This window comes from Terrapene carolina, unplaced genomic scaffold (assembly GCF_002925995.2).
Source record: "Terrapene carolina triunguis isolate 2854851 unplaced genomic scaffold, T_m_triunguis-2.0 Scaffold926, whole genome shotgun sequence".
NCBI classification, from domain to species: domain Eukaryota; kingdom Metazoa; phylum Chordata; order Testudines; family Emydidae; genus Terrapene; species Terrapene triunguis.
In genome coordinates this window covers 5,823,044-5,837,476 of record NW_020665277.1, presented here as the reverse complement: position 1 = coordinate 5,837,476, position 14,433 = coordinate 5,823,044, and the positions used below count along the sequence as shown (strand labels likewise).

The window sequence follows — 14,433 nt, the reverse complement described above, 5'->3', positions numbered from 1 at the left end:
TTCCACATAGGCAGCTGAGGGGCAACAGGTTCAGTGCAGAGAGTGAGAGTGGGGGGGGAGGGGCAGCTGGTTCAAAGCTCTCTCCCCACCCCAAAAATCCACCTAGAGCAGGATCCCTGCCCCACGCCCCTGGTGAGACATACACGGTGTCCCAGTTCCCTGGGGCAACAGCTCAGCACAGATGGCACTTTCGCTCCATGCCCCCCAGGGGCGCTCCACCAGCTTTGGACTCCCTCCATAGACCACCCCGAGTCTGCACAACTTTCCCGTTACCTGTCAATACCTGCATTGCTTTGGCACAGTCATTCTAATAACCACCGAGAAACAGGGGTTGAGTTTAAGCTGGTCATTCTTGTCCAGTGCTGGGGAGGTGTCAAACCATTTCATTATTGCACCTGCCATTACAAACGTACAGCTAAGAGCGCCAATCTCAGCTCAGTCTGTCAAAAAACAGGGCAGACACCCCAGACTGGTGTTATAGTCTATCATTAGATTTCACCACGCCAGCTCCTGGATTACTATATTCTATACCATGGAGCCACAGACAATCCCCGTAAGCTCTCTAGCTTCTCTTTACCACCCAGACAAACTGGACTCTCCGATGAAAGATTATTAAAACCAGAATTCACCACACCACACATTAGGTTACTCCTGACCCCAAAAGGCCAGTCACTTACCCCAAGTTAATGGACACACTTGATCTCACATCAAAGGCAACGCTGCAGCCAATTCCTTTAGTAAACTAGCTAAAGATTTATTAGCTAAGAAAAAGAAATGAGAGTTATTGAGAGCATAAAGCAGGTAAAATACATTACAGGTGAGTCCTAGTTTGTAGTTCCAACTGATAGCAGTGATGTGATGTCTGCTGATTTCCGCAAGTCTCTCAGGGCTGTCCAAAATGGCCTTGAAGACCTCTATCTTGTATCTGGAATGCCCCCTAGCAGCATCCAAATAGATCAGAGATGCAGAATCGCTCCCTGTGTGCCTTCTAATAGTTGAAAACAGTGTGGCAAGCGTCCTCAGCACATCATGGGCTCTTGCTTGGTTGACTATTTGCAGACAAAGTTTGTGGATCTTCCATTGTCCTACATAATGACCCATGCTTTGAAGTTAACAACCTTCTCATTTAAGTGCCAAGGCTGCAATCCCAGTTGATGGGGCATTCAGTTACAGGGACATAGATAATGCATTTAGTTACAGTAATCTAGGAACAATTCATGAGCTTTCATGCAGTTTTACACATCAAATAAATTCACATCCAAACACTTAACATCCTTTGATCTAGGGGGTTAATTAAGTATAGGATATGATATATATCATTCAACCGGTTACAGATAAATGAAGACAATAACATTACCATTTAACAGACATGTGAATTGGCACACTTAACACTTCTTTGAGATTCGCACCCAAGTGAATTGTTCTGAGACTCTGACCTGAGCTGGCCTATCAGCATTACAGAGCTGGTCTGTCAACACCACACAAACCCCTGACTAATTTCCAACTAAAGCTAAACAGCAAGTGATCACTTCATTCATGTTTGGAAACAGTTGCCTAGTAAGAATCATCTCCAGTGCACTGGGCTACCTTTGTAAAGCAGGATTCAAATTAAGCGGCCTTAGCCCCATGGAGCCTTCTTGGCCTGGCTTGATCATTTAAACAGTGCCCGTAGAATCAGCTCCCACATGGTTTCTCTTGATCTTCATTTCCATCTCCAAATGCTCACACCGGGCACTGGGCCCTGCACTCGGCTGGAGAGCACCATGAAACAGGAGACTAGAATTCAAAGTTCTCATTGTTCATGTGAATGGCCCAGGCAAATTTATCACGTTGGGCTTCGGTGTAGATTTCCTCCACTGGAATTCCCCATTTTATACACCATGCCACAATGATCCTTGGGTCTATATAGTACAGTTTGGAGCTGTTCAAGTTTAGCTGCTTGTTTTCCTCCATCCTGCTCTTCACATCCAATTTCCTCAGTTCGTCTTCTTTTCTCTTCACATCCTTCTTGAGCTCTTCTGTGTTGCTGTCTTGCGTGGCTCGCTCTAGCTTTTTCTTTAACAGAGAAAGTTCATCTCTGCTGGCCGCAATTTGAGCTTGTAGCTCAAACCAATGCAGTTCCGTTTTTGTCCGCTGGTGGTTGCAGAGTTCTGCGACTTTTCTGTTGGCTTCGTTGAAGGACGAGACCTTGTTCTTGATGTGATGATCAGTGAGATTTTTCAGCTGCTGTTCCATTGTTATGCAGGCATTGAGTGTTCGAAAGACCTTTGTTGTCAAGCCCTTCTTTAAATCTTTAAGATACATATTCAGCACCTGGAAATTCACTTGATCAAATAGATCCGCTTCACCTCTCTCCCCCTTCTCCTCCTTAAACTGCTGGAGATTCCTAAACACCTTCTCTTCCACTGGCACCGTTTTTTTGTATAGGACGGAACTTTTACCCATGAAATTAAACTCAACCTTTTTTGTTTCTCCTTTCTGGTCTTCATGTAGTGTCACATGCTTCACTCTGAGGGAGCAGCACCCAAAAGTATTGGCCGTCATCCCTTCTTTAGTTTTATTACCTACTCTGAATCCAAACTTGTCAATTAAGTAAAGCACAACCCCCCGCTGCCGCAGCGACTTGTCCTCAGAATCCCAGTCCTTGCGGTACTGTTCCTGAATCTGGTCTCTGTGGTGCTTCAGGCTTCGGGCAACTTCATACTTCTTCCAGTCCTTTTCTCCCATCAGTTTAGAGCTGGCATGTGGCATCATGTATTTGACTTTTCCCGGGGGGCTCTCTTTCCAAGAGGCCAGCCAAATAACTGCAGGGTTATTCTGAACTTGTCCCCAGCGGTGTCCTGGCGGGGGCTCAGGAATCTCTTTCTCGCTGCAGTTGATGGTGACATCTTCTGGCAGGATCTTCTTCTTCAGCTTTCCCCGGTTGGGTGAGTTCCTTCCAACAAACAAGCTAGGGGGGCTGATGTTATAGTTCCCAATTCTCTGTTTGTGGCCATCCAAGAAAAAATAGCCAAATTCCTGTTGTACTTTTTCATTGGTTTTCGTTCTTTTGTAGTAGGCAGCCATCTCTCTAAAATCACATTGATCCAAAGCAGTAATGACCTCCTTCACCTCCGGTGACATAGTGTCCTTCCAGTCAGTGAAGAAGTTTTTGCAAAAGGTCTCATCTTTGGTCAGCGCATGGTCCAGCATTTTGGCATAAAGGCTGGCAACCTCTTCTGCTTCCGAATTGAGTGTCACAGTCTCCTCATTGTAATAAAACTTGATATTGTCGGGCAGTCGTTCGTAGGGGGGAGGAAATGCTGGACCATTGTGTCTCAGGGACGTCCATTTGATGCCATCTTCATACTTCGGTTCCTCCTCCCACCATTTCCATATTTCCTCCTCCATCATCTCTCTTCTCCGTGCCACAGGCTAGTGTCTGAAGAAGCAAAAAAGAAAGGTCCATGATGCAGCTCTGCAGTTTGCAAGAGAGAAATCAAATGGCAAAAATCAAGAGAATAACAGCACGAAGTCACTACACAAGAGCCTGAGACCCCGTCTACAGTATAAACATAAGCATGTCAAAGATCCTGGTTCTATCTGTGTAGCAAACACACAAGCCTTTCCACTGGTCATTGTGAAATCAGGTAAGGTCCTTTGCACAAGAGCGGTCAGGGACTATGCTGATGACTAGAGGTGAGTGAAATGTTTTTCATGAATAGTTTATTCACCAAAATATGCAGTTACTACACACACACACACACACACACACACACACACACACACACACACACACACACACACACACACACACACACACACCCCCCACCTCAGTGGTTAGGGCACTCAGCTGGGATGTAGGCAACCCAAGTTTGAAGCCCTGCAATGGACTTATTCAATTCACTGACTATGGCCAAAAAAAAAAAGAGAGAGAGCGCGAGATTTACTTCAACCCAAACTATTTTTTTGTCAGAACTGCCACTGAACAATCAGGTCTTGCCCAGCTGAGACCAGGGACCCCATTGAGCCAGGCACCATACAAACACAATAAGAGACAGGTCCTGCCCTGAAATACTTATCATCTCTTCAGTTGAACTCTTCCCCTCCCACGCCTGGAGCCGGCAATAGCCACTGGGAATTAGCTGTGTGCACCCCAGCTGCATTCACTGGGTGAGGCATCACTGTATTGAATGATGGAGGGATTAGCTGGAGCAGCTTGGCAGCGATGTGATTGTGATAGGAGGTGATCGGGGGCTGAGGTCCTCTGGGGGTGTATGAGAGCCCCTCTCCCTGCCCCCTGTATATGTGATTAAAGGAAAGCGGGGAATGGGTGCCTTGAAAGATCCCGTATTCCTCATTGTGTCACTAATGGGGCACAGGGGTTTTCTTGCCATGGGGACTGTTAGTAGTGAGCTGGGAGATTGATGCCAACTGACAGAGGGGATGCATAGAGTTTTACAGGTACCCCTTGGAATGGCCATCTGCATAATAATTCACTAAAGAATAGCATGTGAGGTCTGTACTGAGAGCCTATAGCCCACTGACCATCATAATCACTGTGAAATGTATGGACAGATAATATTTAAGGAGCCATGTGTCCTTACTAGAACTCATGTTCTTAAGGCAGGTAACCAGGAGATGACGTGTCTCGGATACATTTTTTTCAAGCAGGAGGTAACAGACACTTATCTTTCTATCTGGCCATGTGTGTGTATTGGGCATCGTGTGTCTCTCAGTGGATGCCTGTTTGCATACTGAGCCAAATGCTAATCCTGAGTTTAATTAAGTCTTGGCTCTAGAATGCATGTTATGATATTATTTTATATGTAACCATTTGTTTCCAATACTTCTACTTGATGCTACTTGAATCTCTGGGCTTTGTTAAATAAACTTATACTTGATTTCACTACAAACATATCTAAGTGCTGGTGGATCACTTATGCCGATGGGAGAACCCCTCCTCTTGCTGTAGTGCTGCAGTGGTGCAGCCATAGGCGCCAACTCCGTGGGTGCTCCAAATGGTGGGTCCACCGCCCTGAGAGATAGTAGCTAGGTTGATGGAGGAATTCTTCCATTGACCTAGCACTGTCTGCATGGGGTGGGGCAGGATAGTCCAGCTTAACTATGTCACTCAGGAGGGTGGATTTTTCACACCCCGGGTGACGTAGCTGGGTCAGCCTAACTTTTCAGTGACGACCTGACCTGACTCTTCTCTGCTAAGCTGCACCTGGGAAGTCCAGAGACGAGGGACCCCACTGTCTGGAACCCCGGAATGGGAAGACGGGTTAGTGTAGGCAGAACTTTGCAGACCAGAACAAGAGCTCCCAGGGGACCCTGGCTGGAAACTCTTCGCCAGAGGGAAGAGTTTTGTTTTCAATGGGCTAAACTGTGCCCTCAGTCCCAGCCTCGCGCTAGGAGCGCAAACTGCCACACCCCAGGAGCCGCTGTTTGCTCCCTGCTTCCTCCTTGCTCTGGGAGAGGGGAAACAGTTTGCTAACTGTGCCAGCAGCACCTTACAACATCCATGGCACAGGCACAACTGTGCTAGCCGGCGGGGGGGCGGGGGAGGAGAGGGGAGAGGCCGGGGCAGAGCATAGCCTCTGCACATTCCCCACCCACTTCTGTGCCTATTTATCCACTCCACCCAGGCTCAGTGGAACCTGAGTAGGGCTGGGTTTACTCTTCATCCGAGTCACAATCCAGCGTGAAACACTGAACGTGAACTCCCGGGGTGATGCTGTGCCAAAAAGGGCTAACGTGATCATTGGATATATTAACTGCAAAAACAAACAAACATATAAGGGCTGGAACAAATACCTGACAGCGAGAGACTCATAGAGCTCAAACTATTTTAGCTGATCAGAAAGAAGATTGAGAGGTGACTTGCTAACAGTAGAGGAACTGACACGGGGTGAAAATACCAGATACTAAAGGGCTCTTTAATCTAACAGGGAAAGGCAGAACAAGAACCAGTGGCTGGAAGTTAAAGCCAGACAAATTCCAATTAGAAAGTAGGCACCAATGTTTGACAGTGAAGACAATGAACCATAGGAGAATCCACCACTTTCCTACAGAGATTGTTTCATCTCGTGGTGTCTTCAGATCAAGACTGGTTGCTGCTCTGGAAGATCTACTTTCCTTGAATCATAGAATCATGAAAATGTAGGGCTGGAACAGATGTTGAGAGGTCATCTAATCCAGCCCCCTGCGCTGAGGCAGGAATAAGTATCCCTACACTATCCCTGATATGTTTGTCCAACCAGCTCTTAAAAACCACCAATGATGGGGATTCCACAACCTCCCTCAGCAACCTGTTCCAATGCTTCACTTATTATTAGCGCTCCTTCACTGCCAAGTAGTGGACCTGCAATTTCCTCCATCATTCTCTTGCTCCTTATGTATTTAAAGACCTCTTTGTACCTTTTACTTCCCTTGCTAGGTGTAACTCATTTGTGCCTTAGCCTTTCTGATTTTGACCCTACGTGTTTGGGCTATTCTTTTGTACTCATCTTTAGCAATGTGTCCATGTTTCCACTTTTTGTAGGCCTCCTTTCTGATTTTTAGTTCATTAAAGAGCTCCTGTCTTGGCCACACACGTTATTGGGCTCAATACAGGGGTAACTGGATGAGGTTTTCTGGCCTGTGCTACACAGAAGGTCAGACCAGATGATCTAATGGTCCCTTCTGGCCTTGCAATAAATGAATCGAAGAAGTATTTCTCTGAAGCCCATCACCAGGATATCAGAGTGCCTTGCATACATTAGTGGCTGCACAAACCTGAGCATTCGTTTCTCCCTCTGTGTAGGAGCAGGTAATCAGGCTTGTGCAGATCTCCACATCTTACCACAGACCTTTGATTGGTCTTCTTCTCCCCCCATCCCCCCAAAATGCTCTGAGAACAAGTTGGTCAGTGAATCTGGGAGATTTCCTCCTTTCCTCCCCTCCCCTCCCCCACACCCTCCAAAACGGCAAAACAGAAGGTGGGTTTAGCTCAAACATTTTCTTCCACCGTTTGTTTCACCTTCAGGCCAAACCTGGTAAATTTCCACACCCTCCTCCTCCTCCCCTCCCCCCAAGGGAATGGTGCAGGAAGTTGTGAACATCCAAAACCAGGATTATAATGGATTTGATTCCGCCACTCCCACCTCAGCCCCTGCTTTCCTGTCACCCCAGTGATTTGTCCTAGAGTCATAGAGTTTAAGGCCAGAAGGGATCACCACATCATCCCATCTGACCTCCTGTATATCACAGGCTACCAACCCCACCCGCATCACCTGTGTGACACATCACCTCCATAGTGGTGCACATAACAAAATTCATGTGGCGGGGTGGGGCTGAGGGGTTCGGAGTGTGGAAGGGGGCTCAGGGCTGGAGCAGAGGGTTGGGTTGGGGGGGGGTGAGGGCTCTGTCTGGGAGTGCGGGCTCTGGGGTGAGGCCAGGAATGGGAGGCTCAGGGCTGGAGCAGAGGGTTGGGGTTTGGGGGGGGTGAGGGCTCTGTCTGGGAGAGCGGGCTCTGGGGTGGGTCTGGGGTGAGGGGTTTGGGGTGCAGTGGGGCTCCCCAGGGCTATGGTGGGGAAAGAGGACTCCCCCCTGCTCTCTCCCCACAGCAGCACCTGGGCTTTGGGGGAGAGGCACCTGTCCCCCAGCCATGGCAGGTTCAGGGCCAGGCCAGGGCCAGGGGAGGGGCGCCTGTCCACTGGCCGTGGCAGGTCTGGGCTGGGCTGGGTTGGGGCCGGGGAAGGGTCCCCTGTCTCCCGGCCATGGCAAGTTCGGGGCTGGGCTGGGTCGGGTCGGGGCCAGGGGAGGGGCGTGACGGCAGGTCCGGAGCTTGGGGAGAGGCATCTCTCCCCACCGCAGCCCTGAGTGCCTGTGCGGCGCTTACTAGGTAGCTGCATAGCTTAGAGGGAACTTAGAACCCAGATAATCCTGATAACTGACCCTCACCCCACGCTGCAAAGAGGAAGGCAAAAAAACCCCAAGATTCCTGACAATTTGACCCGGGAGAAAATTCCTTCCTGACCCCACATATGACAGTCCGTCAGACCCTGAGCATGTGCACAAGATCCAGCCAGCCAAGCACTTGAGAGACGTACCACCCCAGAGCACCCTCCACCCTGAGAAGTTCCCATAGCAAACTCTACTGCCCTGCCACTGCAACATCAGTCATAATAATTAGTCCAAACTAACAATGTGCTATTAACCATCTCCCCACAAAGACACAGATTTACTAGCTCCCAGAAGAGAGTTAGGAAGGTGTGACGCATGGCCAGAAAGGGTTAAACATCCTGCCAAATAAATAACCCTCAAAAGACAATCACTGGGACCCCGGTCACGGAAGGTTTTTACCTTGATCTCCACTGATCAGGTGCAAATAATGGTGTGTGACGGGGAGGCTTCACAAGGTATTTTAGGGGAGTGGTGCTTTGCCCTTGGCAACTGTCCTCCTGACTGGAGGAAAACCAAACCCCACAGATACTTGGCAACGCTGACACAGCAGACGTAGCCGACAAATCATAATTTGTCCAACCCAGCAGCTCCTCGGGAGTGTGGGAAGCAGACGTTTGGGTGTTTCCATTGCTCAGTATAATTCTCCAAGAGCGGCTACTATCTGATGTGTCAGTTGAAGGCAAAATGCCTGTGGCCAATTGTATAATGTTCTACATGGTACATGGGTAAAACATGTCTCCCAGAGACATCCGCCTCCCACAGTCTGAAGCCTGAGGTTTGGTTCATCCTCAGAGTTGTGGGCATGGCATTGAGGGAAATGTTCCTCTTCTGGAAATTGGGGGTGTTGATGGATTGCTCCTGGGTCGATGGGGTCTGTTCCCTTAGGAGGATGCCTGTGTTAGGGTCTCCTTCGTTGTGCTCGTGTCTCTGCGTGGCCCAAAGGGATGGGATTGTCATTCGTTCCTGGGAACACATGTATGAATGGGCTTTTGACTCCTAAACCCAAACCACTGTTGTTCCACCCACAGTGCAGTCCTGGTAAGTGTACTTCCTTGCACCAGTCCCAGTCTGGTACCATCCCACCTCCATGGGGGTCCTGCCTTCAGAGACACAATAGAACAGCACTGAGATGGGAGGGGCATATGGTTCCACCGGGCTGCCTTGGCAAGGGCTCTTTCTACTGATCCAGTTGCAGGGAGCGTATCTTCCTATCTCACAGAGGGGCCATAGGCTGGATCCAGCACTGTTCCGAGTGCAGGGGGTGGAGATGGAGTCTTAGGGTCATGCACCAAAGCACAAAGTCCCAATTGTCAGCTGGAGTCAAGTGTCGCAGCATTCTGACCATCAGCTGGTGAGGTTAGAGGGCAGGCCAGGAAGAGTCTAGCATGCTGGATGTGTAGAGAGGAAGGATGGCTACTGACTGAGGTACTGGCCTGGGGAGCTGGGTTTATGTTTCTGGCTTGGCTCCTTACTCTGGCCTGGACCTTATCAGCACAATCTAGCCACCAGGCAACAACCTGGCCCAGGATTCCCCTTAACCAAAGGGAGGCCCAGAGTGGTACAGGGGAGTCACATCTTACGCAGGGGTTAGGTTCTAAAGTCAGCGCTTAAGGCGAAAATCGTGTATAGTCAAATTACCATTGAGTGTAATGGCGAGTGAAATCGCCCGCACTACAGGTACAGTATTTAAATTGTTATTTTTCTCTTTTTTGTTTTGTTTTGCCGAGCGCATATAGTTAAAATCGCGTAAGTTAAATGCTCCTATGATGCGACTCCACTGTACTTCTCTCCTTGAGCAATTTATACTTGCTGGGGTCTGAAAGCAGCGGAGGAGTGGGGAGGGTCAGGGTATCACAGGGGGTCCATGGGATGGAGCAGGCATGTCGGAAATGAAATGTGGGGAGTCGGAGAGGAGCACATGCACAAAGCCTGGAAAACTTCAGCCCCAAAAGTGAATGTTGAAGAAAGTTGTGAACCTCTGAAAATTGGAGGCTTACAATGGAAGCTGCTTTGACTCCCTCCACATTGACCATAACATCCCCATCCATCATCCTAGTGGATTTTCCTGGTAGCTCCCATCACCAACCCCACTGCCCTGTATGACGCTTCCTAGGGATACCCAGGGCTGCAAGACACCTCGCTGCCACCTCCCTTTTCGGTCTGTGCCTGCTGGAGGCAAGCTCCCAACTCCACCTGCCATGGGCTACACAAGCACTCCTCCTTCAGCCTACTCCCTCCGCTGTCCCTCTGCAGGTCAGGAATAGATACACTCCAATTTCCACGCCCTCCGAGCACCTCCCTGGAGCATCCAGCCGCTGCTCCACTGAGCACTCACAGCTTTCACAGTTTTCTTGCTCCCAAAGAAGCAGTATGCTCCAGCCTACCAGTTTCACCTCTGATTACCGGTCTGCTCGACACAGCACTTAGATATGTTTATAGTGAAATCAAGTGAAAGTTTATACATACATAACTCCTTAAACATTATCCATACGTACATTTTGCAATGATTATGATGATCAGTGGGCTCTTGGTAGAGACCTCACATGCCACCCTTTGGGAAATTTAAAATGTGTATACCTGTGACACTAAGCACCCCTGTAGTCACACCCTGTAATAATCTTTGTACATTGCTAGCAATAAGTATGCATAATTCCTTATATGGTGTCAATACATACAGTACACAATGATATTAATTACCAGTGTGTTGACATTCCCCTCTGGTGTTATCTGGACCGGTGATCTGCTAGGTCACTCCAATCCTTTACTCTGGGAGCCAGCCTTTCCCTGCTCTGCTGTGAGAACCCCCACTCCTGGGCTGTTCACACACAGCCTCTGGCATGTAAGGTGCTCCTTGGATTGTGCAACCGAATGACACTAGCCAATATCTCCGGTCACAGACACAACCCTAGGAACCTCCGTCTTGCAGTGACCGGTTCTGCCTGTTGGATGCTGCAAGCTTATATGAGTTCATCAATTTAACAAAGAAATTGATATGAACCAGGCTTGTTCTCCCAAGGGGAATCTCTGACACACTTCAAACCAAACGCACTGCTTCCGGTAGAATAAACAAACAGATTTATTAACTATAAAGGTAGATTTTAAGTGATTATAAGTTAAAGCATAACAAGTCAGAGTTAGTTACCAAAAGAAAAGAAAATATAAGCACGTAGTCTAAACTCCCAACCCTATTAGACTGGGCAGCAACTAGATGAAGCAGTTTTTCTCACCCCACCGGATATTGCAGTCCTTTATACAGGTTTAAACCTGGGCCGATCTCCTGTGTTAGAGTCTTGTCTTCCTCCTAGTGTCTTGGTTGCTTGCAGCAGAGGTGCGGGCAGGAGAAGGGCCCCAGTATGTGTCCACTCTGCCTGTTTTATACCCTCAGTTCATGTGCTCGTAGAACACAAGTCCAGGCAGGTCTGTGTGGCATTGCTGAGTCTCTTCAAGCAAGGTTGAGCAATTCCCCTGGTGTGGCCTCATGCAGGTGAGTCATTGCATTGTAGCTCCCTTGCTAGACAATGGTTGTTGATAGGTTATTTGACACCCCGCCTGGGCGTTGGTTACTTTCCTTTCTGTTACTTTCTAAATTCCCCCAATTTACAGCATGTTTTAGTGACAACTGTACAACACAGTTCTCATAACTTCATATGCATTAATGATACACATATATGGAGAGAGAAATGACTTTCAGCAGGTCATAAGCTTTCCCCTGATACCTTACAAGGCATGCTTTATATGTGAGATCACAATTACATAAAAATGAGGAATATGGGGGTTACAATACGCTCCCCCCCAAGGTACAGAATGTCACCGTGTGTCATTAGCTTTCAGAAAAGACCTCACTCTATACACTTTTATAGTGCAGTAATATTGTATACAGTTGATTCAATTGCTTATCACTTGAGGTTCAGACCCCAGGTCTTTATGGACCACTGAACCTTTGCAGTGGATCCTCCTGAGGGTTAGCCCTCCAAGTAAAGTTTATTCAAGCTGTGAGGAAGGCGACACAGAGTCTGGTAGGGAAGGAAGCTCCATGCTCTTTCTTCTCCCACGTGTTAGCATAATAGCTTTGTTTACCTAATGTGTAAAAATGGACCTTCATTGTCTTTGGCTGAAGACTGGGCTGGTCAGAGAATCAAATACACATTCCAAGCCAGACCAGTTTACCAACTCCCCTCCCTCCCCACCCGACATGCCTGGCTTGGACACACTTTAGCTATCATCCCAGCCTATATCCATGACTCTTACTCCAAGGACATACATCACACATGGTTATTAGTGATCAGTGAGTTATCAGTTTTCCAATGCTACCTCACGAGGCATATTTTGTACAAAGATTATTACCATGGTGTGTAGGGTGTGAATACAGGGGTGCTGAGTGTCACATCAGACCCAGATTCTACACACCCCTTGTGCCCTCTGGTAAGAGGTTCCCAGGTCACACACCGCCGTAACAATGGCTAATTATTACAACAACAGCGAACCATTTGCGATCCACTCTCCCCACTCAGGCTTCATCTACGCTGGAGCAGGTGGTGTCATTTCCAGCTTTCCGTGCTATCTCTGATCGCACCAGTGTGTTAAAACCAGCGGTGTGGCCACTGCAGCACAAGCGGTGAGAAGGGCTAGCCACCCAAGTACGTACCTATGGTTTCAAAGGGATCGTACCCCCACCTGCCATGTGCACCGCCGTGGCTACACTGCTTCTTGTAGCTCGCCCACTCGACTGGCGCGGGGATGTCAGACGGAGCTGGATAGTACATCCGCCTGCTCTGCTGTAGACACAGATTCACTGGCTCCTGGAGGAAGCACGGAAGAGATTTAGGATTAGGAAGGCTGGGCCCCGCGGACGCGACTTTACAGACTCCGATCGAGTCCACGGGCGCACACACGTCCTGTGATGGAGCGTCTGGAGGGAGAGAGACTCAAAGAAAAAGTGTCTTGCCTTGCTCTCAGCTGGTCAGGCACAAGTAACGATGTGTGAGGGAGAGGCTTCAGAGGGCGTTTTAGAGGGACACGGAGCCCCACCCTCCCTTGAGAGCTATCCCCACCCTTTGCAAAACCACTTATAGAGACTTTGGAACGTCACCACATAAACTGCAGCCCATCTGCTGGAACTGATGTCTCCCGGGAACAGCTCAGAACCAGAGCTTCCTCTTTATGTTCCTGAGGAACCAGAGAATCGAAAGTTTCTACCCTTCTGTACAATTCTCATCTCTGACTATTAAACGCGTTCCGTCCAGGGCTGGATGGGCACCAACTTTCCCTTTACCCAGGGCGTACTCCCCCCCCACGCCCCAGGGCCCTTCCCCACTCCACCCCTTTCCCCGAGCCCCCGTACTGCCTCTTCCCACCCCGCTCCACCCCCGCCCTGCCTCTTCCTGCCCCCTCCCCGAGCGCGCCCCGTCCCCACTCCTCCCCCTCCCTCCCAGAGCCGACCTGCACACCGTGAAACAGCTGTTTGCTGCAGGCAGGAGGCGCTGGGAGGGATTTGACCCTCCAACTTTCTTTTTAGAGGAAGAGCTGCCCAGAGCTCCTGTGTCTGTGTATTTTCCTTTCCTGCCTGCAGTGGCCCTGAGAGATCTCAGAAGTCTCTGTTTTTTTGGCAACTTTAAAGTATAGAATTTTCTTGGTGTTTGGTTTTAAATATTCTCCTGTGAGAACTGCAACCCAATTGCAACAACTGTAGTGTTGTGCTTAAGAGCCTTCTCGAAAGTAACCAGACTTTAAGAACAGAAGTAAAAGCCGTGTTGCCAACGCTCATGATTTTGTCATGCGTCTCATGATAATTGTTTTCCCTAAAGTGCCAGCTCCTGGAGTCAAGTGGATATGTGACGATTTCAGCCTTCATTCTTAAGGAAAAATGAAGTTTCTAGCCCTCATGGCTGTGCAGAAAGCTTCAAAATGTGACCCCAGTGCACTTTAAAGGCGCAAAAAGCAGAAGGCAAATAAAAAGAACACCAAATCTGTTATTTTTACATAATCTCATGATTTTAAACCAATCTCATGATTTTTGATGAATTTGATTCATTATTTTTGACCATTTGGGATTGACAATATTGTGAAAGTGACTTGAAAGTGTCAGTTTCACTCCTGTTTAAGGTTAGTTTCTAGTCTAGTATCTATAGTGAGGTAACACCTCTAGAGCAGTGGTTCCCAAACTTGTTCCGCCGCTTGTGCAGGGAAAGCCCCTGGCAGGCCGGGCTGGTTTGTGTACCTGCCGCATCCGCAGGTTCGGCCGATCGCGGCTCCCACTGGCCGCGGTTCACTGCTCCGGGCCAATGGGAGCTGCTGGAAGCGGCGCGGGCCGAGGGACATACTGGGGCCCCAATACATTGTGTTCACTGTGATCTCCTTCCCATTTCTTTAGTTACACACATTACAGACAATTACACCTGATCTCAGGGCCTTGGTACAATTGTTCCCCTTTTCCTCCCCTCTCAGCCCTGGCAACAGCAGAGGGGGTACCCCAGCAGCAGAGGGGGTACCCCAGCAGCAGAGGGG

General features: G+C 48.8%; 1 pseudogene; it reads right to left on the bottom strand.

Moving 5' to 3' along the window:
- Window positions 1-1,776: 1,776 nt before the first annotated feature.
- Window positions 1,777-14,433, bottom strand: part of LOC112114552 — a 32,595-nt pseudogene continuing 19,938 nt past the window's right edge.